We start from the raw sequence: 27257 nt of genomic DNA, 5'->3' as shown, positions 1-27257 counted from the left end.
TCTTACAAGTATTGAAATATTTATCCTTCTGTTAATGAACTAGATTACCGAGTTGTTTTTGGCTATCCTGATTATCTGATATTAATTCAGACTTGAATGGAAACTTTCTGTTGACTTTTCAACTTTTGATCAGGGCAAAGTAGATCAATTTCAAAATAATTAATTGACCCTGCGGGTCATCAGGGTTAGGGCAATTATTTAATCTGTTCTTCTTCATCATCAGAAATCAAACTTCTACATCAGTAGTGGTCAGCTGCATTTCAATTGGGAGCACTTTGTGAAAAATTAGAGTCAAATTCGACTGCCAAAACATGAGCATAACAAACAAAAAAAAACATCCATGTCCACACTGGCCAAAGATGTCAAACACCATTTCTCAATTCTTGATGCATTCTGCAGAGGAGTGAAAGCCAGGCCGTCAGAGCAACCACCCTATGGATAGGACACTAGATTCAGGTGGGGTTCAACTACACACTTTACAAGAGAAAAGTAGTTACCTTCATTCCCTGACCTGTAGTTACCTCTAAATCAACATCGTAACAATACATATTCATTTTATTCACACATACTTGTCATGGGAGCTTGCCATGTGAGATTTGCTAAAATGTTTCCTTCAATACAGCAGCATCCAGAAGATACTTATGTGCTTCATTGACAACAGCAGATCTGGTTTGGTAACTTGAGTGCCCAGGAATGCAGAAGGCTGTCGAAAGTGGCAAAGGAAGTCAAGTCCATCACATCGACTCGCATTAAAAAGGACTCCCTTCACCCTGGTGAGGCGGCAGAAGGTACGGCCGCCTTAATTCCAGCATCCCCAGGTGAAAGACCAGTTTATATAAATTGTTACCAGGGTGTTGAGCCTACCCTTACTAATCCGAATCAAAATCATGCCCTTTTCTGGGACCACGTGGAGGAGGAGGATGCAGCAGGTCGAGTACCTGAGCCCTTGCTCCCGTGGGCTCCGAGAGCTATTGACGTGGTAACGCCTCTGTGTTTGTTTCTGCATTCTAGAAAAGAGACAGTCTGCACTTTTTAAACGGCACCTTTTTTTCCTGCACTAACTGCAAGTGTGGTAATCCATCTCTCTGCCCTTTCGTATCTCTTTGTCTGTCTTGGCATGTTGCTGTGATTAAATGTATAATGTCGTTACTGTCCTTACAGTTCTGGTGGCTGCAGCAAGGACACATTTTGGTGCATCATCGGTCCTGATGTCTATCACAATAAACTTGCATTCCACGTTAGGGGAGCCGCACAAACCCCCCCCAACCCACTCCTCCTCTCCTCCCCCCCCCACAAACCCCCCACCCCTCCCCCCCCACAAACCTCCCCCCCCCCCCTCCCCCCCCTCCCCCCCTCCCCCCCACCCCCCCTCCCCCCCACCCCCCACTCCTCCACTCCTCCCCCCCACCCCCTCCCCCCCACCCCCCCACCCCCCCCTCCCCCCCACCCCCCCACCCCCCCCTCCCCCCCACCCCCCCCTCCCCCCCCACCCCCCCCCTCCCCCTCCCCCCCACCCCCCCCTCCCCCCCACCCCCCCTCCTCCCCTCCCCCCCACCCCCCCCTCTCCCCCCTCCCCCCCTCCTCCCCTCCCCCCTCCTCCCCTCCTCCCCCTTCCCCCCCTCCTCTCCTTCCCCCCCTCCTTCTCTCCACCCCCCCTTCTTCTCTCCTTCCCCCCCCCCCAATCGCCTTGAAGTGGAAATCCACATGGATCAGGTGGCCAAAAATAGGCAGAGACAGAGCGACGAGCTGCTACTGCTGGGAGCATTCCTTGTTGCTCTCCGCTCCAATGAGGTGACGTTGCCATTTGTCATGCAGAGGGATCGGGAAACGCCTCTCTGCCCGACGCTGGTGTGCATGAGTGGGCTCCAATGTCCTTTCCGTGTGCCTGATCCTCGGGACTGGGGCACCCACCAGGCTCGTCCTCCGCCGCCGGCTCCCGCCGAGCCCGAGGCGCCTCCCGCCCAACGAGTCCAGCCGAGGTGAGCGCCACGTTTTTTTTTAATGCGATCTCTTCTTTTTAATGTTGCCGTCTATTTTGTTTTTTTTTGGGGGGGGCGGTGGTTGTGGTGGTGGTGGTGGTGGTGGTGGGGGGGGGATGCTGACTGCAAGGAGCAAGCGGGCGACCCGCGCGCCCGCCCGCCTTCAGTCGACGGTTGAGCGGGGACGGTTGCAGGGGCCACATGGCTGAAGGTGCTCGCGTGGAGGAGGATGATGCAAGAATGACGATGTCGCCACGCGGAGGAGCCGGAGCCAGCGCTGCCCGCTCGCGCTCCCAGAGCGACCGACACGGTGAAAAGTCCGAGTTGCGGTTCCCTTCAGCAAAACGCACCGAGTTGTGAGTGTTAGTCAGATGGAGGGGAATGGCTGCACCGCGAGGGAGGTTGTGGGTGGTTAACAAAATCTTCTTGATGCTAAAAGAGCCCAAGTTTCTTTAAAGACCCGCCCGCCCCACGGCTGTGTCGTGTGGCCAGTTGCTTGCGGTCCAGATGGAGTGGGTTGCATCCACACGGTGGGCGAGTTGTCAGGCGGCCTCCCGCTCGGGACTGGAAAGAAAATGCCCTGCGAGTCGGGCAGCGTTGGAGGTCCGATTTCCAGCAACTGCAATTTAATAGGGACTTTTAAGTAACTGTGAAAACGCTCATCACTGGTCACCAAAACTAGTTTATTCACACACGCCCGATTTGTTGGACATGGTGGCATTGTTAATTCATTCAGCTAACATTTGCTGCAAAAACAAAAGTCTCCTAACGAATTGTTTGTTACTGAGGTTACTTTAATGTTGTAACCTAAAGTCTTTGACTAATTCTAAGCATCAGTGGGTTTATGCAAGCATCAAATGTAATATTAAACTGAGATTGTGCTGCATATAAAGGAAACCGTGCACCCCACCCCTCGCATCCACACACAATGCAGAAGCCTGTTTGTGTATTCTAACTACATGAGGTATGTCTAAACGGATTCATCTCTATTTAAGATCTGCTGTACGTATTGCAGTAATTACACTGAAGCAACAGCAGTGGGTTAATGTTGTATCATCTCAAACTGATAGCCCTATTGTAAATTTCCCATTTTGGTGTGCAACTCCAAACTGGTGCGCTACCAAGAGTGTTGACAAGCCTTTGAATGGTGACTGCTCACTGAAGGAAGTAGGGCAGAACTGGCACAAGCATTGCATGTGATGACCGATCTGAAAAATCATAATCATCAAATGGATTCTATGCTGAGGTACCAGAAAATGTCTTGGGGAATTTGTTGTTTTATTAATTGGAGCAAGAATAAGTCCTAGATTCTCTTAACCTTGGTCTGTTATTTCTCCAGAACTTTGTTCTCATAATCTTTGTTTTACTCTGTAGTTTGTTTTTCAAACTCACAATTCACCTTAAGCAATTCTATGCCATCAATACTGTGTGATTGGTAAGGGATTGCTTAAGGTGGTATGTGAGTGGGAGGGGAAAGTTGAGAATTACTGCTCAAGACCCAATTGCTACGGAAACATTTTGCTTGAGAAAAATTTTTATTGGCCTGTTTCCTTTGGAGCTATATATGCCTGTCCCGCATCGGACTTGTCAGCCACAAACGAGCCTGCAGCTGACGTGGACATTTACCCCCTCCATAAATCTTCATCCACGAAACCAAGCCAAAGAAGAAAGAAAGATATAACAAGTCAATTAGGTATGATTAAAACAGTGGTTTTCAAACCTGTTTTTCTTTCTACACATATATCACCTTAGGCAATCCCTTACTAATCACGGATTGCTTAAGGTGGAATGTGAGAGATGAGGGTTGCAGTTTGAAAACCAATGCTTTAGATAGCTTCCAATGAGAAGGTGTAGTGTGACTGATTCTGTGAGAGTAATTTCTTCCTCTTCGCAGTCTCAAGTTGTTGTTTCTTAGTTCTAACTTTTCCAATAAAGAAACCATCTTTATAATGCATCTTATTAAGCTCTCTCAAAATCTTCTGGAGGGTCTCAGCAAGTCAGACAGCATCTTCCATTAACGCTGCCAGTCCTGCTGAATTTGTCCATTGTGTTGTTTCTCCCTCCTTATTCCAGCTTCTGCAGTCTCTACTGCTCCACTGCAAGGAATTTTTCATCCACTGTTCTGAACTCTCCTTGCTTTCCAATCCTTAACCACATTATGGGCCTATTGCTTGACTTCTCTTGCCTTACCCCACCCACATAAACCTAATGGTTATCTCCCTTTTACATTCTCAATCATAGTGCAGGTTATTGACCTAAATATCAACTTATCTTTTTCCTGCCTGATCTGCTAGAACTTCTAGCATTTTGTTTTTTTGCTCCACATTGCAGTATCTGCAATATCTTTGTAATTTTTTTTGTTGTAGAAATAATTTTATATCCTCATAAACTCCAGAAGCTTTAGACTTAATCTATTAGAGCTTTTCATCATCCATGAACTTAAAGAAATTACATTGGATCGTTCATCTAGTGCATATTTGTAGATTATAAATAACTGAGGTTTGGGACTGATCTTAACTTGTTTGGTTAAAGGCTGTTAAATTGATATTGTAAATCTATCCCTACGCTCCTTTTTACAAATAAACAAATTTTCCCTCCATAATTTTATGCTTTTTAAAAAAAAAAAAAATTTTTTTTAGCTCTGCCATAACTTTTTACTTTGCATCTCATCAAATGTGTTTTTGGAAATCTAAATACAAAGGGGACAGAAGGATCAGGATAAACATCCACGTGTGGAGCCAGAGGAAATGGGGAAGATCGCACATGAATATTTTGTGTTTACTCTTGAACAGGATAGGCAGGAGTGAAAGGGGAGAAAGGTAACTAAGAATTCATTGGGCATGTGCATCAGTGGTAAAGAGCGGTGGATTAGTCTTCGATCGTATCAAAGTAAATAAATCTCCAGGCCCAGACCAGGTGTATCCTTGAACATTGTGAAAAGGCAGAAAATAAATAACGGAGGCACTGTCAGTGATTTTTCAACGATCACTGGTGGAGGGTGTCGTCCCGCAGGATTGGAGGGTTGCTAATGTAGTTCCGTTGTTTAAAAGAGGCACAAGGTGTCGGCCAAGTAATTATAGGCCTGTAAGTTTGACTTCTATGGTAGGGAAAGTTATGGAGGGTATTCTTAGAGATGGTGTGTATAAATATCGGGATAGGCAGGGATTGATCAGGAGCACCCAGCATGGGTTTGTGGACTTAAAATATGATCACAAAAATAGGTGATATCTAAAAAAACAGTATGTGTATTGATTAACTTTGTTGAATTTTTTGAAGAATTGACAAGGAAGGTGGATGAAGGTAGGGAAGTTCATGTAGTCTATCTGGATTTTAGCAAAGCTTTTGATAAAGTTCCAATGAAAGGTTAGTTCAGTCACTAGGGATTAATAGAGAAATAGTAAGATGGGTTCAGAGGTTGCTGGAGGAGAGACCGCAGAGGGTCATGGTGGACAACTGTCTATCAGGATGGAAGCCTGTGTCGAGCAGTATGCCTCAAGGATCTGTGCTAGGTCCCCTGTTGTTCATAATTTATATTAATGATTTGGATGATGGATGGTGGTAATTAACTGGTGGTAAGTAAATACGCAGATGATACGAAAATAGGGGGAGTGGTGGATAGCGAGGAAGGTTTTCAGGGATTACAGAGGGATTTGGTTCGTCTGGAAAATTGGCTGAAAGATGGCAGGTGGAATTTAATGAGGAGAGATGTGGTGCTTCATTTTGGAAAAAATAATCAAAATAGGACATGTGTAGTAAAGGGGAAGATATTGGGGAATGCACAAGAACAAAGCAATCTTGGAGATATGGTGCAGTGTTCCTTGAAGGTGGATTCCCATGTTGACAGGGTGGTTAAGAAGGCATTTAGTACGTTAGCCTTCATAAATCATAGCATAGAGTATAGGAGCTGTGAAGCGATGCTGCGACGGAGTTTTGTTCAGTTCTGGTCTCCAAATTGTAGGAAGAATATAGATAAGGTGAAGAGGGTGCTGAGAAGATTTACAAGGATGTTGCCCTGCTTAAAATACCTAGAGTACAGAGAAAGATTGAAGAGGTTAGGACTTTATTCATTGGAACGTAGATGGTTGAGAGGGGATTTGATAGAAGTGTTTAAAATTATGAAGGGAATAGATAGACTAGATGTAGACTCTTCCCCCTGAGAACAGGGGAGGTTGAAACAAGAGGACACAAGCTGAGGGTAAGGGGGCAAAATTTTAGGAGAAATATTAGAGAGTGGTGGCTGAATGGAATAATCTTCCGGAGGAATATTTGAGGCAGAGTCAATTCTTTCATTTAAGAGGAGGCTGGATATATACATGGATAGGAGGGGGTTGGAAGGTTATGGGTGGAGAATAGGAGGGGGGATCTAGCAGAGTTGTTTGAGTGAACTGGCATGGACTTGAAGGGACGAGATGGCTTGTTTCCATGCCATAAACTCTTATGTGGTTATGACATATTATTTGATGTTAGGCTTGACTGATTTTGAAGATGATGCTTATTCTTGGAAAACCTGGTGGGAAAAGCAAGGGTTTTACTTCCCAGGTCACTGACTGGAAGGAGTTGTATGTCAAGATTTCACAAACTAGTCTTGTTTCAGTGATGTGGATTTGGAGAACACTTCTGGGTAACTTATGGGTGAGACCGACCATGGATTGCATTGAAAGGTGAATTGATATTTTGTGGTGAGTGATCCACCATCTGATTTGCCAAAGTTTGCCCACCATCTGCAAAGCACCAGTTAAGGGTCTCATGAAAGATTCTCATTCAAGACAAATTATTCTGCCTGCCAAACATCTTCTGAATCATATTCACTTGCTCCACTAACATAGGACCTCTGCAGCCCAGATTGAATTATAGTTTGATTTTGGAGTAATTGTGCAAGTTGATATTGTTGATTAACAGATACCTTTCTAGGAGTAAAACCAGAGTTCTGCTTTAATCAATGGTTGCTTGCTTTTATGTGACAACTAATAACTTTCTGATTTCTTTCCAGAAATGTTGTCAATTGATAGAAATGTTGTCAATTGATACTGCCTCAAGACATTAGATATTTGGATAATTCAAAGGTCAGAGAGAATTCATTAGCAAACCATAAATGAGCAGCAGCAAAGATTGTAGAGAAGGAATTTTGGGAACTGGGTTTTAACTAACTATAATGCAGTTTTTATGAAAGACTGAAATTGCCCACGCCTCATTGAATGGCTAGTCTTCCCTCATCTCACCCCTTTGCTTCCCTTGCTTCTCTCACCTTTTGTCTGGCATCTGCTAGTTAACTGCCTCTGTCCATAATCCTCCACCTCTCCCACCCTGATTTCATCATACCAGCTCTCTTTCCCTGAAACTCTTGGTATTGATGAGGGGTTTTGGCCTGCAATGTTTTAGATGTACAACATGGTAACAGGCTCCCAAATACCCCAATTATCCTCTTGCAACCCTTGTATGTTTTGAAAGCTGAGAACACCTGGAGGAATTCCATGCAGGCACTGAGAAAACATAAACTCCTTGTGGATAGCATCGGTTTTTAACCTAGGCCACTGGCGCAGTAATAGCGTTGCGCTAACTGCTATTCTCCCACTGAAGCCACTTGATCTGCTGAGTTCCTCCAGCAGATTGAGTCTTGCTGAAGGGAGAAGACCTATGATCTGATGCATTATGAGACACATATAAGGGTGGGGAGGTGGAGCAATGCTGCACTTGGCTGACCAAGTAAAGAAATTAAATAACGCTGCATTCCAGGCCTCACTTTAGAAAAGCATTTTCTTCCAGGTTGGAATGTCAGACAGCAGTCCCTCTAGGGAGTCAGCAGTAAACTTGGTAGTGTTTCCACTTCCATCTCTATCAGCAGGAGGTGAGATATTGAACTTCAATGGTGTATGTACCCTTGAAATGCGTTGCGCTATGGAGTCTGGAATTTTGTAGGAGAGGTAAAAATCTGGCTCAATGCCTGAACAATGTTTGAATTCCTCTCAGTGTAGGAATTAGCCAAGCCTCCTAAGCTCTTCTGGGTATGTCAGCCAGCATCTGCCAAAACACTCACGCCTTCCTGATTCTGAAGTCTCTTTGGATGATAAATGTTGATGTGACATTTCAGTTATAATTGAAGAGTGACATAAAAACTTTTGTGTGTGGGCATGATGCCACCCTTTGAATCATTTGTTTTTCCATGCTGCTGTCCCAGTCTGGTATTTGTAATGAACATCTAATGTATTTTTGTTGTCACATGCCAATGTTTATGGTCTAGACTAGATTTCATTCTGATTGGTACAAACCTTCCCACCCCTTTCCTTCCCACTTTTAAGGCCAGTTGAGTCTGCGTCACGAGTAAACCGATCAAGCAGCTGTATTATAGAGCCTTCTAGGAACGTGAAGCTTGTTGAGGAAGATTGTATTATGCTCCAACTTACTTCAAATCTCTTTAGTTTCAAAGGTGGTAATGCAATTAGTAAATGTGTTTGAAATTAAGAGTTGTTTTATAAATTTTCGTTAGAAGGATCCCTGCAAGTTTAATTAGCTTTTGTTCTGTTTGAATCTGGTGTTCATATTTGTGTTTTTAATAATGGAAGCTTTCTTACACAAATTATGCAATTTGTTTGAACTTTTAAGGATTAGATTATCCAGTCTTTATCAATTTTTCATTGATGTATAACTAGAGAGACTTCCCATCAAAGACCATGAGGTTAGTTATATCTCTGGTTCCAGAAATTGGTCTCTAATAAGATTGAACAATATGATAGAAATTTACTCTGGCCTGCTGCAGTTGGCCATCAAAGGTTTGAGTAAAAGTTGTGTGCCACATACAACTGGATTTACAAGTAGGTTATCAGGGCTGATTGGGATATCTCCTGAAGAAATTGCAGCAATTATGTTAGACAGTCATAAAATGGATATCTCGGCTCGCCTCCTTTCAGGTGTAATGACGGAACTCCACTATAAAGCTTTCATTGTTTATTAAAGAGTGAATAGTCAGAGGATAACACAAACAAGCAAATTTAAATGTTCCTGATCAATCCAACGCTCCATTTAACAGCTGAGCAATGGGCAAGACTTGTATTAAATAGATTCAACAAATTGCAGCAAAGGACCAAATTTTGCCCACGATTCTGTACAGAAGAAAATAGAAGGCAAATTGTTGTCCTCCACTCATTGTGGCTTATATTGGTATCTGGTCTTCTGGTGTTTGCTACGAGCCAATGATCTGGAAACAAAGAATAACTAATAAATTAACTTTGATTTTTGCCTAATTTAGACCTGCTCCACCTGCACTGTCTTCATTTAGGTGAAGTTGATAGTTGTGTTAATGTTTTCTGAATTTTAAGTTTTAGAATAATTATCATCAGTGGTAAAACTTCTGATTTTTCACTTGATTCCTATTTCTGGAGGTCCAAAAATGCAAGACTGATTATTTAGTGGATCTTTGCTGAACAACTTTTTTTTATACACAAGAATGCTTTTTTTAAATATATCCCAGTATGCATCTTTTTTTAAAAATTTTTTTATTTTTCACACCATAAATCACGTTAGCCATGATATACACTTTTTCTTTTTCACACATATACAGTGACTTTTTCTCCCCCCCCCTCCCTCCTCCCAAGCCACCCCCCCACCCCCCCCTCTCATCCATTTTAGGTATACAATCTAGGTTGCATTAAGCCAGTTAGACAATGTTGTCATTCAACAAAAATACACCAGAAATTCTACTGAGTCCATTCTTTTCTTTTCTTCTCCTTCCATCAACTTAGGTAATGTTTGTTCCTGGTAGGTTTTCGCTATTGTATTTAATGTAAGGCTCCCATACTTGTTCGAATATTTCAATATTATTTCTTAAACTATATGTTATTTTTTCTAATGGAATACATTTATTCATTTCTATATACCATTGTTGTATTTTCAAATTATCTTCCAATTTCCAGGTTGACATAATACATTTTTTTGCTACGGCTAGGGCTATCTTAACAAATCTTTTTTGTGCATCCTCCAAGTCAATTCCAAATTCTTTATTTTTTATGTTACTTAGGAGAAAGATCTCTGGATTCTTTGGTATATTGTTTTCTGTTATTTTATTTAATATCTGATTGAGATCATCCCAAAATTTTTCTACTCTCTCACATGTCCAGATTGCATGAATTGTTGTTCCCCTTTCTTTTTTACATCGAAAACATCTATCAGATACTGTTGGGTCCCATTTATTTAACTTTTGCGGTGTAATGTATAGTCTGTGTAACCAATTATATTGTATCATACGTAGCCTCGTATTTATTGTATTTCTTATTGTTCCAGAACATAATTTCTCCCATGTTTCCTTTTTTATCTTTATATTTAAATCTTGTTCCCATTTTTGTTTAGTTTTACCATTTGTTTCCTCATTCTCCTTTTCTTGCAGTTTAAAAAACATATTTGTTATAAATCTTTTGATTAACATTGTATCTGTAATCACATATTCAAGGTTACTTCCCTCTGGTAAACTCAAATTGCTTCCTAATTTATCTTTCAAGTAGGATCTCAGTTGGTAATATGCCAGCGCTGTATCTCCAGTTATATTGTACTTATCTCTCATTTGTTCAAAGGATAAGAATCTACTTCCTGAAAAACAATTTTCTATTCTTTTAATCCCTTTTTTTTCCCATTTTCTAAAGGAAAGGTTGTCTATTGTAAAAGGGAGTAGCTTATTTTGTGTCAATATTAGTTTTGGTAATTGATAATTTGTTTTATTTCTTTCTACATGAATCTTCTTCCATATATTGAGGAGATGGTGTAATACTGGAGAAGTTCTATGTTGTACCAATTTTTCATCCCATTTATATAATATGTGTTCAGGTATCTTTTCCCCTATTTTATCTAATTCTAATCTCGTCCAGTCTGGTTTTTCCCTTGTTTGATAAAAATCTGATAGGTATCTTAATTGTGCGGCTCTATAATAATTTTTGAAGTTTGGCAATTGTAAGCCTCCTTGTTTATACCATTCTGTTAATTTATCTAGTGCTATCCTCGGTTTCCCCCCTCTCCATAAAAATTTCCTTATTATTTTCTTTAACTCTTTGAAGAATTTTTCTGTCAGTTGTATTGGCAATGCCTGAAATAAGTATAGTATCCTTGGAAAAATGTTCATTTTAATACAGTTTATCCTTCCTATCAGTGTTAGTGGTAGCTCTTTCCAATGCTCTAAATCGTCCTGTAATTTTTTCATTAGTGGATTGTAATTGAGTTTATATATTTGGCCTAGATTTTTGTTTATTTGTACACCTAGGTATCTTATTGCCTGCATTTGCCATCTGAATGGGGATTCCTTCTTAAATTTTGAGAAATCCGCGTTATTCATAGGCATTGCTTCACTTTTATTTACGTTTATCTTGTATCCTGACACTTCTCCATATTCCTTCAATTTCTTATATAATTCTTTTATTGATAGTTCTGGTTCTGTTAAGTACACTATCACATCATCCGCAAATAGACTGATTTTATATTCCCTGTCTTTTATTTTTATTCCTTTTATATTATTATCTATTCTTATCAATTCTGCTAGTGGTTCTATAGCTAGCGCAAACAATAACGGTGATAGTGGGCATCCCTGCCGTGTTGACCTGCTTAAGTTAAATTGCTTTGATACATGTCCATTTACTGTCACTTTCGCTAACGGTCCCTTATATAATGCTTTAATCCAATTAATATACTTCTCTGGTAAACTGAATTTTTGCAATACTTTGAACAAATAATTCCATTCTACTCTGTCGAAGGCCTTCTCTGCGTCTAAAGCAACTGCTACTGCAGGTGCTTTATTTCCTTCTACTGCATGAATTAAGTTAATAAATTTACAAATATTGTCTGTTGTGCGTCTTTTTTTGATAAATCCAGTTTGGTCTAAATTTACCATTTTCGGTACCTGTTCTGCTAATCTGTTTGCTAATAGTTTAGCTATTATCTTATAATCTGTGTTTAGCAAAGATATTGGTCTACATGACGCTGGTGAGAGTGGATCTTTCCCTTGTTTTAGTATCACTGTAATTATTGCTGTTTTACATGAATCTGGTAAGTTTTGTGTCTCATCAATCTGGTTGATTACATCCAGGAGGGGCGGTATTAATAGGTCTTTAAATGTTTTGTAGAATTCTATTGGGAGTCCATCCTCACCTGGTGTCTTATTATTTGGTAATTTTTTTATTATCTCTTGTATTTCTACTGTTCCAAATGGTTCTGTTAATTTATTTTGTTCCTCTATTTGTAGTTTTGGTAGTTCAATTTTAGTCAAAAATTCATCTATTTTCCCTTCTTTCCCTTCGTTTTCAGTTCGGTATAATTGTTCATAGAATTCTCTGAAGTTTTCCTTAATTTCTTTTGGATTATATGTAATTTGTTTGTCTTTTTTCCTTGTTGCCAATACCATTTTCTTAGTTTGCTCTGTCTTAAGCTGCCATGCTAAGATTTTGTGTGTTTTTTCACCTAGTTCATAATATTTCTGTTTTGTCTTCATTATATTCTTCTCCACCTTATATGTTTGTAATGTTTCATATTTTATTTTTTTATCCGCCAATTCTCTTCTTTTGGTTGTATCTTCCTTCATTGCTAATTTATTTTCTATGTTTACTATTTCCCTTTCCAACTGCTCTGTTTCCTGATTATAGTCCTTCTTCATCTTGGTTACATAACTTATTATTTGCCCTCTAATGAATGCTTTCATTGCGTCCCATAGTATAAACTTATCTTCCACTGATTCCGTATTTACTTCAAAATACATTTTTAATTGTTTTTCAATAAATTCTCTAAAATCCTGTCTTTTAAGTAGCATGGGGTTTAATCTCCATCTATACATTCTTGGAGGGATGTCCTCTAGCTTTACTGTCAGTATTAAGGGTGAATGGTCCGATAGCATTCTCGCTTTATATTCTGTTTTTCTTATTCTATCCTGCATACTAGCTGATAACAAAAATAGGTCTATTCTTGAGTATGTTTTATGTCTAGTCGAGTAGTATGAGTATTCCTTTTCTTTTGGGTTTTGTTTCCTCCATATGTCCACAAGTTTCATTTCTTGCATTGATTTAATTATAAATTTGGTTACTTTGTTCTTTTTGTTAATTTTTTTCCCCGTTTTATCCATATTTGGATCCAAATTCAGATTGAAATCCCCTCCTATTAGTATGTTCCCTTGCGTATTTGCTACCTTCAAAAAGATATCTTGCATAAACTTTTGATCTTCTTCGTTAGGTGAATATATATTAAGTAGATTCCAAAGCTCCGAATATATCTGACATTTTATCATAACATATCTCCCTGCTGGATCTATTATTTCCTCTTCTATTTTAAATGGCACATTTTTGCTAATTAATATAACCACTCCTCTTGCTTTTGAATTATACGATGCTGCTGTTACATGTCCTACCCAATCTCTCTTTAATTTCTTGTGCTCCAATTCAGTTAAGTGTGTTTCTTGGACAAATGCTATATCTATTTTTTCCTTTTTCAGTAAATTTAGTAGTTTCTTCCTTTTTATTTGGTTATGTATTCCATTAATATTTGAAGTCATATAGTTCAGCGTAGCCATTTTATATTTTGTTTATCTTCTCTTTCCGTTTTTCCATCATTACCTTTCCTCCTTTTCCATTTCTGTTTTCTTATTTTCAACTCTTTACAAGACAACATTCCTACCACATCCAACATTTTCCTTATTCTCCTATTTCTATCTTCTTTATCCCCAATCTCCCCTTCCCCTCCTGAGTTGTCCTTTATCCCTTGTCGGACAACCACATCTCCCCTCTCCATTTGGATTTGCGAATCCACTCGCAAGCGTCAACTGATTTTGCAGTGACCGCTATTTCCCCCCACCCAGCCCCCCCAGAAAAGATTTCACTTTTCATATGTCACAAAGGTCACTCTTTTAATTCCCTCCTTATTCTCTCTATTCCATTACCTTCCCTTATTAATTCTTGTCTATACTATCTATATTTTCCTCTAATTACAGATACATTCACGTATGCACATTGTCTCTATTCACTCTTATACCTCTTTACCCGCATACATATCAATCGTGGTCATTTTTACCCTCATTACCCATCTTCATCCCTCAGTCTATTTTTTTCTTTACCCACATACATATCAATCGTGATCATTTTTACTCTCATTACCCGTCTTCATCCCTCAGTCTATTTTTGTAATTGTTCTGCAAATTTTCGTGCTTCTTCTGGATCCGAGAATAATCTGTTTTGTTGTCCTGGAATAAATATTTTCAATACCGCAGGATGCTTCAGTATAAATTTATACCCTTTCTTCCATAAAATCGCCTTTGCTGTATTGAACTCTTTTCTCTTCTTTAGGAGTTCAAAACTTATATCTGGATAAATGAAGATTTTTTGCCCTTTATACTCCAGTGGTTTGTTGCCCTCTCTTACTTTTTCCATTGTCTTCTCCAGTACCTTTTCTCTTGTAGTATATCTTAGGAATTTTAATACAATAGATCTTGGTTTTTGTTGTGGTTGTGGTTTAGAGGCCACTATGTGCCCTTTCTATTTCCATTTCTTGCTGTAGTTCTGGACATCCTTGGGTCTTAGGGATCCACTCTTTTATAAACTCCCTCATATTCTTGCCTTCTTCATCTTCCTTAAGGCCCACTATCTTTATGTTATTTCTTCTGTTATAATTTTCCATTATATCTATTTTTTGAGCTAGTAGTTCTTGTGTCTCTTTAGTTTTTTTATTAGATTCCTCCAATTTCTTTTTTAAGTCTTCTACCTCCATTTCTGCTGCTACTGCCCGTTCTTCCATCTTGTCCATTTTTTTCCCCATTTCTGTTAAGGTCATATCTATTTTATTCACTTTCTCTTCTGTGTTGTTTATTCTTCTTAAATCATTGAATTCCTGTGTTTGCCATTCTTTAAATGACTCCATGTATCCTCTAACAAGAGAAAGTATATCATTTACCTTGCCTTTCCCTTCATCTCTTTCACTGTATTCTTCCTCTTCTTCTTCCTCTGGGTTGGCCATCTGTTGTTTCTTTGTTGCCTTTTCCTTCTTTCTTGTTTCTATTGTCTTCTGTGGTCTCTTCTTGCTGCAGGTGTTCTGCAGCTGTCGTTGCCGGCTGTGGAGATCGACTCCCCAGCTGGTCCCCCCTCCCGTCGGTGTGTTTTTTTTCATGCGCGGTTGCGCACTTTTACTCGGCTCTGCGAGCCATTGTTGTAGTTCTTTTTCTACCGACCTGAGGAAGTGGGCTCCTCTCTCCACAGCGGGCCTCTTCGGACAGGTAAGGCCTTCACCTTTTTCCTCCGTTGTCTTCTCTTCCTCTCTTCTTACCGTTGATTTTGATTTTTCTTCTTTTGTCTCCATCTTCTTTCCACCTTTATACTCACTTTTCTTTAACTTTTATTTCTGTGCCTTTGTATTTTCTCTTGTTTTTCCCGACTTTTCTGGAGAGGGCTGGAGTTCTCCGTCCGGCCACTACTCCATCACGTGACTCCTCTCCCAGTATGCATCTTGAAGATCTTTCCTCTTATACCCTGTAGTTTTCACTCCCAGTCCAAGCGTGGCTCTAATGAAGCACAAGTCTAAATTTAATGTGGATTTTGTCAATGGTTTTCGTCACATGCCACCTAATCTGAGCTGCTCAGTCACAAAGTAGAATAAATGGGTACCAAATGGCATGAGAATTAAGGTTTGTAAGAAGACCAGGAACTTCAAGATTCACTAATGCAGCTCCAGAGCAGAGATGGACAGAGGAAGGATGTTCTGTTTGAAACAGTGGGTTAAAGGTCACCTTCAAGGAAACAACATTGTTTTCGTTACATGAACTCCATTTCCAAAAATGGTGCATCACAGACTTGATGATAACATTGTGCTTCCCAGTCGAAGGGTTAGGATTTAATCCTGTCCAGAAACCTGAGCACTCATTTCAAGCTGACACTGCCTTTCAGCATTGTTGTACTGCTGATGACTTTGATCAGATGTCTTCCCTGTGAGTTGGATGTAAACAATAACTCCTATTGATATAGGGGAACGTTTCCAGTAACATTCGTTATCTCTTGTACTTATGCGAGTGAATTTCCAGTGCAGCTTGCCTTAAAACCAACTCTTTGTGAGTGGGAAGTTTCGAACGTTTGACTATTTTTGGTGGCTTATTGTCCTTCCTTAACAAATGTAAAATGCCAGCGAGCTTCGCAGCTTTGGATTTAAGGAGCTGCACCTCTGAGTAGTCTGCAATCTTCTGAGGAAGCTGGAGTAGGAACATGTCTGTCCCCACGTACAGAGGGCACCTTGAACAGGGTGCCTGAGCCAGCACGAGGGCATTTTTCTGCAGGTTATATTTCACTTTTCACTTGGTGGAAAACATAAATTGTCCCAGTGGACCTGCTTGTCTGATCAACTATTTTTAAAGAAAAACAATCAGCTGGTCAGTGTCATGTGACCCATTACCTTATATGATATAGGAGCTTGGTCTGTTTTAATGCTCCTTCACCATGCTCTGTCTTCCGAGCAATTAAATAACCAGATGGTGTGCTGATGTGACTTTGAATTAATAATAGCTATGTGGAAGTGGTATCAAAGTTATAACTGGTACTCCTGGAACTCTAATATTGGAAAGAACATGAACAAAATTTGGCAGTGTATTATTTGTACATTGTCTCATTAAATTGAAGCGGTAATTCACTCACGTTTGAAGTAAAGGATTGGTATTTGTTCTCCATTCAGTAGAATTTAACAAGTTGCATGAGCCCACATGCCATAGGTTTATCAAATAACGTAGTAAAGCAATGAAAATTGATGCTGAAAATGTACAAAATCCTTTATTTTTGTTGTTCATTCCTGTAGAGTGAGTGACGTCTTAAATATCTACCTGTTTCCAGCTTGTGATAATGGCATATTTACAAAAATTAAAAAAAAAATGGCAAGTAGGATTAAGGAGAACCCTAAGTCATTCAACTCTTGTGTGAAAAACAGGACAACAAGAGTGAGGTTAGGGCTGTTTGGGGGTAGAAGGTAGAACATGTGCCTGGAGCTAGACGAGGTAGAGGAGATCCTCAATTAATACTTTGCTTTAGTGCTTACTATTGTTTCAGTACTTGCTATGGTGAAAGTGGTGTAGAATAGGGTAATGTGTTGTTGCTTAACATGTCAAGGTTAAGAAAGGAAGTTCTGGATCTTCTTAAAAACATTCAGATAGATAAGTCCCCGTGACAGGATGCGATTATACCCCAAGTTATGACAGGAAGTGAGGAAAGAGATTTGCTGGGGTGTTGGCAAGGAGCCACAGGGAGGTACTGGAGGATTAGAGAACGGCAAATGTTATCCCTCTTATTTAGGAAATATAATAGGAATAATTCTGTAAACTATAAACAAGCACACCTTGCATCAATGGTTTCAAATTATTGGCGAGGATTCTTGAGGATCGGAGTTGTGAGCATTTAGAGAAGCATAATCTCAAGGATAGTCAGCATGGTTTTGTGAGGGGCAGGTCATGCTTCATGAGCCTAATTGATTTTTTTTAAGGAGGTGACAAAAGTTATTGATAAAAGTAGGGCAGTGGATGTAGTCTATGGATTTTAGTAAGACTTTTAGCAAGGTCCATGGAACCTTGTGTAGATTTGGAATTGCCTTGCCTGCAGAAGGCAAAATGTGTTAGAACACATTCTGCCTGGAGGTTGCTGTCTAGTGATATTCCACAGGGATTTGTTCTTGGATCCCTGCCTTTTGTGATTTTAAAAATAAAATATATTATAAACAAAATTTGAAATTTAGACATACAGCAGGGATCCAGAGCCCATGCTGCCCAATTTTAACCTACAACCCCTGGTATGTTTTGAATGGTGTGAAGAAACTGGAGCCCATGCGGAAAACCCACACAGACACTGGAAGAACATACAAACTCTTTACAGACAGCATGGGATTCGAACCCTGGTCCTGATCACTGGTGCTGTAAGGGTGTTGCGCTAACCAGTCCGCCAACCGTGCTGCCCTGACTTGGACTAACTAGTGGATGGGTGGGTCAGTAAGTTTTCAAGTGACTTTAAGGTTGGAGGTATTGTGGATAGTGTAGAAAAAAAGACTAATAAGATTTTCTTTGAAGCAATTAATAGTGTCTTGAAATTATTTCAGTAATTTGGCAGATCATACCAGGATTTACTGGTTAAGTAGTTTTCTTGCAAAATTCATGATCCACAAATGTATGCAAGGAGCATACAAGAAAAGTCTAGAGAAAGTGGGATCTTGATTGAAAGCAAAATTTTTGTATTAGAAGCTAAGTCAATCAGACACATTTTTCAGAATGGAGAATCTTTGAAACTACATTTCTGTAGGTACCTTTCCATTTTCCCATCCTTTTGCTTTTCCAATTTGGAAGTGCGATTAAATTTTAAATGGATTGCAAAGATAAGTTTATTGTAAGGAATAGTTAGCAGAGGATAAAAAGAAAATACAAAGAGATTAGGAGAGAATTAAAAAAGGAACTGTGAAGCTAATGCAAAATTAATTGAGAAAAAAATTGTTGGGAGAATAGAGAGGTCACCACACTTAAAAAGCACTTGTCTTTAAGTAGTAAAGGACAACAACTATACCAGTCACTTAATAAAATTATAGGTTATCAGGTTTACAATAAATGGAAATTGAGTAGGTTTTATTAATGGAGTGATAAGTTTGAAAAGTAAGAATGTGGTACTGAATCTCTGTTGAATTGTAGCGGCACACCGATGTGGCAATCAAGCCGATGCTCCGGGCAGCGAGTGCAACTAAAAGCCAACATCCTGTGCAGCGGCATTGACCCCAACAAGTGAACCAGCGGGCAGACAGCAAGGGCAGCTTAAAGGCCAGCAACCCCAAAATGGCGCTGGCCTTGCTGCACAGCCATCAGTCAGGGAAGAAGGGATTGTTATGCAAGAAAGTACCCACACATGGGAAACCTGCTTTTGTTATGTGGGTCGTGACATGAGTAAAAGGGGAAAATTGCAGGAACGCGGCAAGTATAAAAGTCTGGTCTGAGCCTCTAATAAAACATGGAGCTTAACCTGACTACACTGTGTGTGTGTGCATGTCTTCCTTCGAGCAGAGCGCGACTATAGAACTTTGGTAAAACACTTCTGTTGTGCTGATCATGATATTATCGAAAGAATAGAGAAACAAGCTTTCAATGCAGGAAAGCCAGGGTGGTGGTGGGGGGGGGGTTTGCGGGGGAAACACGTTGCATGTGCATGTGTGCATTTCTCCTCATTTTCTTAAATGTCAAAATTTACCAATTCAGCTGGCAGCCGCTACCACACTAACACCCATTCCCACCAAAAACATCCCCCTAATCTTTCCTTTAAACTTTTCCCTTTTCACCCATAACTCCTGTCCTCTAGGTTTTACCTCTCCTAACCTCAGTGGAAAAAGCCTGCCTGCATTTATTCTATCTGTACCCATCATTATTTTGTATACCTCTACTTCTACACTCCAGGGAATAAAGTCTTAACCTGTTTAACTGATCCCTGTAACTCAGTTCTTCAAGTCCTGGGAACAGGACTTTTGGAAGAGAAAACCAGAGTTGTACAATCCAGTGATCATTGGCGGATCAGTTATGGAGAGGGAGAGTATATTTAAATTCCTGGGAGTCACTATCCCTGAAGACATTTCTGGATCCAATATAAGAATATAATTGTGAAGAGAACACATCAGCACCTCTACTTCCTCAGAAGTTTGTGGAGGTTCAGTATGACACTGAAAACCTTGGCAAATTTCTACAGATGTGAAGTGGAAGGTCTGTTGATCAGCTGCATCATGGCCCAGTATGGAGGCACCAGTACTTCTGAGCAGAAAGCCATGCAAAATGTAGTGACAGAGCCCAGTACTTCATAGACAAAACTCTCCTCACCACTGAGGAAAACATGGAATGTTGCCATTGGAGAGCAGCAGCAATCATCAAGTATCCACACCACCTAGGACATGCTCTGTTCTCGCTGCTGCCATCAGCAAAGAGGTATAGGTGCTACAAGACATACCACCAAGTTCAGGAATAGTTGCTACCTTCCATCAGACTCCTAAACAACACTCAATTAGAGACTCTCCCAACTCTTACTTTGCATGTTATTTATTACTGAATTTTTAAAAAAAAATTTGTATTGCACAGTCAGTTTGTGTACATTTCTCTCTTTTGTATGCATATCTTTTTCTTCAGTACAGTTTACAATTATGGATTTGAACAGAATGCTGAGTAGAAATTCTGCCTGGCCCACTGGAATTGGAATCTTAGGGTTGTATGTGATTTAATGTATGTGCATTGGAAATAAATTAGAACTTTGAACATCATTTTAAATCTCCCCTGCACTCTTTCAATCTTATTGATATCCTTTCTGCAGTTAGGTGACCAAAACTGCACAGAATACTCCAAATGTCTTGTACGACAAAGCCTCTTTAACCAAGAGCTTATTGGCTTAAAGTGTCTGAGGAAGATGGTAAGTACACATTTAAGAGTAGGCTGGACAAATGTATCAGGAAGTAGGAAATATGATTCCATTGGGAAGGGATTGTAGGTTTTAGAAAGAGCTAAAGTAACTAGGGAGAGCACAGTGGTGAAGCTAGTAGTGTGCTTCACAGGGCAGCGATCTCAGTTCTGTCTATAGTACATTGGAAATCCTGGAGAAACTCAGCAGGTCATTAGGCCTTCATAGAAAGTAAAGGAGTGCTGAAAATCAGGCACTTTCCTGAATAAAAATGAGAGGGAGGAGCAATAGCTAATAGGATAGAAGAGGAAAAAGCTGAGAAGTGACAGGGTCATTATGGAATCCCATTAAATGTAGTGCAAATTTTGTAGTAGTCAATATTAGTTTGCTGTGTTTAAACAATTAAAAAAAAAATTTGGAGAACTTAAATTATGATTAGGCAATCATTTTGAAGCTCAGGAAATCCACTCCAGTGACAAGTTAATGGGGAATTTTCAACTATAATCAAACTTTTTGAAATGTAGTAGCTAGGTAAAATTTTACATAAATGCTTACAGCTGAGGAAAAACTCCAGTTAAGTGCAATCTCTTTGGAAACATGTTCTTATTATTCCTTGTAGAAAGTTTGAAAATTGCTTATGTTTGCCTCATTTGTTGCTCTCTTTCTTCATCTGTTCTGAAAGCATGCCATGTTGGTATAGATTTCTCACAGTGCCTCAAGGCTAGCCAGATAAAACTTGTGTATGCTATCAGAAACCGGATGCCTGGGCACAGTTTAAACATTGCATTTGAATCTTTTTCTCCTGCCAATTAATTTTGCTTGGTTACAAGAAGCCAGGAGGAGTGCATGAGTAGCTGATTGGCTTGATTATTTACGTCAGTTGGTAATCGACTAAAACTGGGATTTACTATTTTGTTTTCTTTGTTTTGCTAATTGGACAGTAAAATTGTGTGGCTCTGAACAGTGTATCAAGGTAGGTGTGAAACAGAAAACCAGCATGGATTTATATAGAATCAAATGAAATAGGAGAAAAGAAACCAGAAGAATGTACTTATAAATGGTTGCTGATTATCGAAGCATTTACTTAATGTATGAAATATAAACCAGGATATTGAGGAGGGTCTAAAGTGTTGGCACTGAGTGTGGTGGAGGATAGAGGTGGCGCTGAACGGGTGGGGGGAGGGGGGGGGGTCAGTGACAGCACTGAGCGGAGTGACAGCACTGAGCGGAGTGACAGCACTGAGCGGGGTGGCAGCGTTGAGAGGGCAGTACTGGTTGGGGGGGGTGGGGGGGTGTAGTGACACCACCAACAGATGGCCACCAAGTCTGGCTCTTATGAGAACACCTTTTTGCTGTTTATTTTGCTCACTGCTGCCGCCCTGACTGACCAGAAAATTTCTGCACTGGCTGCTTCATTAAACTTTGCTGCAAACAGAATAATAAGACAAGGTTTAGACTACCTCCTATTTTCTCACTGCCCCCTTGGATCTTTCCACTGCCCACAGGAAGGGGCAACAGCTCCCACTGTTGGAATCACTAGTCTATTATCTCTCTTTTCAAGAGATAATCAGTTTTTAAATATATGGGACCGTAAAGGGATTGTTAATGTGGAAGACTGTTATGAAAGAGGTCAATTAATGTAATTTGAGCAATTGAGAAACGAAAATGCTGTACAGTAGCGGCAGCTACAACAAAAGAGACTTACAGCTGCCATGTTGGATGCTGTCAACGACTGTTTATTTCAAATCCCGCGCACGTCCCTTTAAGGGCAGTGTGAGCGGTGATGTCATAACGGCTGCCTGTGACATCATAATGGCTGCCTGAGGCGTACGCGCTGGGCTGGAACCATGAGGCAAGGAGGACCCCCGACAGCACCATCTTCTCATGGCTGCCATGCCACGCGGCGGTACAAGCAGGGCCGGTTCGCCACGAGAATGTTCGCTGCCACAATACCACAAAATACTCTTTTTTTTGTTACTTTCAGTTAAGAGCATATTTGAGAGACAAGTTGGGGCCAACAATGTTTCTGATTAGCTGTGAACTGCAGTGCAAATAATGTGGGCATTTATTCGCAAGAACATGGCACTGTTAGCCATCTATGAGGCTACTGGACAGAAACACATGCAGGCAAGGGGGTTACTTCACCCGAGTCAGCCTGTAGCGCCGGTCCTCCATACCAGCTAGCAGCAAACAACTACATAAAAACATGCACACTCACCACCCCCCCTTTTAAAAAAAACCAAAATCTAGCTGTGACAGACTGGTAAAATAATGGACTAAAAGCTAAATTAAGAGTACACAAGTAGATTATTTGTAGTTACAATTACAGGTTGAGTCTGTCTGGCAGCTTGGACTGTCTCAGCTCCTGCGGGGGTGATTATACCTGAGATGGAGAAGGTTCAATGGTCGGTGACATAGGGGATGGTGAAAATTATAGTGTGGGTGGATATTTGGTACCATCGTCTGTAAGGTTAGATTCTTGTGAAAGAAAATAGACGTGGCCACAGGAGTTAGGTGGTTGGTTACTGTGTGGTACTTATGTGGGTGGGCTAGGTGTTTGAGGTAGTGATTGGGGTGGAGGTGGTACTCTGGATTTGAATGACTGCACGAATCTTATCAACAGAGTAAGGGAAGTTGCATGATTTCACAAAGTGGTAGAGCCTTGTTACCCCAGGGTGGCATAATTGATTGTGTAATGTTTGGTTGGAGTTGAGCGAAATTTACAGAGGCACAAGTACCTCTGGATCGGATGTCGGAGGGTTCATTGAATTTGTCCAGGGGGTACAGAATGTTGGAGTTAAAGGTAGATAGTTTCAATTTCCAGCAAAGTATTTTGTCGTTTTAAATATTGCAATGAGTCTGGTTGTTGAACATGAGGGCCACTGATCGTTGGTCGATGACTGACTAGAGTGAATCGTCTACTTGCTAGATAATGTCACCAGTGTCTAATAGCTTTGACAATTGCTTGAGCCTCTTTTTCTACTGAGGAGTGTCATATTCAGGGCCCTGCAGGGTGTGGGAGAAGAAGGCAACGGGTCTGCTTGCTTGATTTAAGGTAGCAGCCAGGGCAAAATCTGAGGCATCGCTTTCCTCTTGGAATGGCTTAGATTCGTCAATAGCGTGCATGGAGGCTCTGGCAGTTGCTTGATATTAATGAAAGCAAGAACTTGTTCTGAGAGGGAGGGAAAAGAGAACGTTTTGATAAGAGGTTGGGCGTTGTCAGTGTAGTGAGGTACCCACTGGGCATAGATGGAGAAAAATCTCAGACATCTTTTAAGGGCTTTGAGTTGTAGGGACCGGTAGTTCCATGAGAGGGGGCATCTGGTCAGGATCTGGGCTGTTCACACCATTTTTGACCACCATTATAGCCCAGGATATACAATTTGGTTGCATGGAAAATGCACTTTTGCTCATTGTATGTGAGGTTTAAGTTTTGGGCAACTTTGAGAAATTTGTCGAGATTAGTGTTGTGGTCCTTAAGTTGTGATTGCATATTGTGACATTATCTAAGTAGGGATAGGTGGTGGTTAGGTTATTGTCATCTACCATGCAGTCCATTTCTCTCTGGAATACAGAGAGAAGTAGAGAAATTATACAACCTACAATCAGCTTTGAAAGCTGTATAAATACAGTCACTTTCATGAATGGGCAGCTGGTGATGGGCAGATTTTAGGTCTATGGTGGAGAAAACCTTGTAGAGGGCTGTTTTGTTCACCATGTCTTTCATTCTTGGAAAGGGATAAGCATCCATTTGAGTGAATTTATTTATAGTTTGACTGTAATCGACAACCATCCGATTCTTTGACCCTTGTTTTACTACTATGACTTGAGCATGCCAGGGGCTGGTGCTGGGTTTGATAAAACCTGTAGTAGTCGTTGTACTTTTGATTTGATGAATGACCTATTGGCAGCAGAGTATCGCCAGTTCTTGGTTGCTATGGATCTGCAATTAGATTGGTGAATAGTTGCGACGGGGACACACCCAGTGTCGAGAGGTTGCAGGAGGGTTGTCCTACTACCAGAGGTGGATGAAGTCCATTGTAAGCTTGGGTTACACTTATGTGCTGGCACTGGAAATACAGCCCTAAGACGAGCAATTGGAAGTCTTTATATTCAGTGCCCTTAACTGACAGGTCGGCAAGACCGTAGCCATGTACCTCTGCAATGTGGGAGCAAGAGGCTAGGGAGATTTTGCGGTCAGTGTTTCTCACTTTAAGAATGCAGAGGGTAGCCACACGAAGGTGGATAAAACTTCCACTGATGAATGGTGTTCATTTACTTCTATATTCAGCATGGAACGGGTTAAATCATGTTTTAGTTCCAGCGAGGTCAGTGTTGCATCATCTTGTTTTTCATGTCACTCGTCTCCAGAGGGTGCTCTCCAACTAGATTCTCAGAAAGCATTGCGTGCTGGTGGGAGATCTTGAAATAGCAGGCAGAGGGATTGATGGCTGTTCTCCTCCAGAGATGACAGCAGTTTTGGCAGTCCTTTTAGAGAGCCCTCTGCAGACCTTTCCATAGTGACCCCTCTTGTCGCATTTAACACACACAGCCTCTCTAGCAGTGCATCGGCATCTCGGATGCTTAGCTCATCCACAGAAGTTGCATTTCAGCTGATTTCATAGAGATGCAGCCGAGTCTTGAGTCTGGCCATTCGGTCGGTTCGGCAGAGTATCGAGTAGGGGCACGCGGCCATAATTCAGCAGATGGTTCAGATGAGAAGATATCCCCCTTTTGAAGCGCAAGGTCTAGAGGTTTGGCGATTCTTATAGCTTGATTTAAATCCAGTTCACCTCTTTCTCACATAGTTTGATTTCATCATTCCAGAGACCAATGAGTCCAGGACCAGTATATCAGCAATTCTTCTGCAGACTCCACTTTCCTTAAGCACGCTCTCCCCAGGTCACAAAGGGTCAGGCCAACAAACGTCTGGCATGCACTTCATTCCGCTGGCCCACATATTTTTCTCTCAGAGCAGCGATAGCAGTTGAATAACTCTCCTGTTCCTTATCAGTAAGAAAGCCTTGGTGCCTATCCGGGACAGAAGTATGAGTAGCATCTGCTCATTGTGCACTATCCCAGCCACATTTAAAAATGTTTCAAGGCGCTACAGCCAATGCTCAAAGTGAGTCGTAGCTTCTGGGGCTCGAACCTGTCGGGTTTCATAATTTGCTCCATTTTTACCAGAGGTCGAGGTCTGGGACCAGGCATCTGTTCCAGCAGTGCTGGAGGCTGCACAGGATGTGGGGCTTGAACATGCGCCGATGCTGCAGCCTCCAGAGGAGGGAGCAGAGGTAGAGGAGGCAGTTGTTGAGCCTCTGGTCAGTGAGCCCGTGCTCTTCCGACTGCTCCATTGTCTTCATCCCCAGACACTGTTTTTAGATCGGGCACTACTATTAAGTCATCTCAAACGAACTTTGCTAAGAAAATTGAACCGCAGTCTATAATTCACGAGACAGGAGTTATGCGAATAACAGGCTTTTGTTAGCAAGAAAATGGCAGTGTTAGCCATCTACGAGGCTAGCCCCAAACTGAGCTGAGAGCAGTGGACAGGAACACGTATGCAAGCAAGGGGGCTACTTCAGCCTATAGTGCGGTCCTCCATACCAGCGAACAACTACATACAAGCATGCAATACCAAGGATCACCACAAGTTGTACTGAGGTGGAACTTCTTTTTCGGAGAGGGATTGTTTAAAATTTTTATTTGATGTATTCATTATTACAAGCAGGAGCTCCTAAATTCGGACTATAGATCTAAGCAGAGATGGGAAATAAATTTGAATATTACAATAGATTAACAAATGTGGGAAAATTTATGTAGGGATTGTATGACTAATACCATCAATGTAAGGTATAGATTAGTTCAATGCAATTTTTTTTTTACATCAATTATATCTTATGCCACAGAAATTGAATAGATTGAAGTCCGATTTATCAGATCAATGTTTTGGGTGTGGTGAAGATGTAGGATCTTCCATACATTCTACATGGTCTTATCCCAATGTGAGACCTTTTTGGGTTGCTAGAGGTAACTTTTTGGAACAAGTTATAGGAGCTGTTTTTTCTGTTAAATCCTGATTATTTTTATTAGGAAATATTGACGATACAAATCAGAAGTTGAAATTTATCAATTTAAATATGTTAAATTAGCATTAGCAAGAAAATATATTGCAATTACTTAGAAATCGGATACATCTTTAACTATGCCAAGGTGGCATGCCGAAATTTAGTTTTATTTCTTTAGAAAAAAAATACTTTCAATTTAAGAAATAAATATTCTGTTTTTACAAATTTGGCACCCTTATACTCAAATAATGGGATTGAATTTGTAGTGATTTTTTTTTCCCCCTTGTCCTGCAGAATTCTCCTCTGTATGTTTGTTAGAACTGATGAATTATACTGCATGACATCTCTCTTTCTGCAATCCAAAGATTCTTTTTTCTTATCTTTTCATAGCTATAATTTTTTTTACTGTTTTCAATTTGTATATTGTTTTCTTTCTTGGGGGAGGGGTTTTGGGGTGGGGTGAAAACCATGTATATAATCAATTTGTTCTTTTTTGATATTTGTTTTATAATAACTGTAGTTAATGCATGTATGAAATATTAAATAATATATTAAAAAAAGATTGGTGTGGAACAGAAATCCTATAGCACCATTCAGGCTCTTTGGCCCACAAAGTTGTGTTGAAGCATGTCCCAACCTAACAAAATTAATAGGCTTACCCATAGCCTGCTATTTTTCTAAGTTCCATATACCTAGTCAAAAGTCTCTTTTTCCTGAATATTTTATTTTTTGATTTTTCAAAGACTCCTACAAATCCAAACAAACACAATCTCTTACAACAATAGTATATAATATTTTTTCTTTGGCTTGGCTTCGCGGACGAAGAT

General features: G+C 40.5%; 1 protein-coding gene across 10 annotated transcripts in view; it reads left to right on the top strand.

The window, feature by feature from the left end:
• Positions 1–1680: 1680 nt before the first annotated feature.
• LOC138739457 (high affinity cationic amino acid transporter 1-like) overlaps positions 1681–27257 on the top strand; it is a 232511-nt gene continuing 206934 nt past the window's right edge. For 4 of the 10 annotated variants that reach the window (XM_069891549.1, XM_069891548.1, XM_069891547.1 and 1 more), the window contains exon 1: positions 1681–1979. The gene's annotated coding sequence lies outside the window, so the exon portion shown is untranslated. Of the gene's footprint in view, positions 1980–2179; positions 2336–27257 lie in introns of those variants that run through there. The other 6 variants (XM_069891543.1, XM_069891542.1, XM_069891540.1 and 3 more) reach the window with 5 other exon arrangements.

The sequence above is a fragment of the Narcine bancroftii genome, chromosome 7 (assembly GCF_036971445.1).
Source record: "Narcine bancroftii isolate sNarBan1 chromosome 7, sNarBan1.hap1, whole genome shotgun sequence".
NCBI classification, from domain to species: domain Eukaryota; kingdom Metazoa; phylum Chordata; class Chondrichthyes; order Torpediniformes; family Narcinidae; genus Narcine; species Narcine bancroftii.
This window is presented reverse-complemented; position numbering and strand designations above follow the sequence as displayed.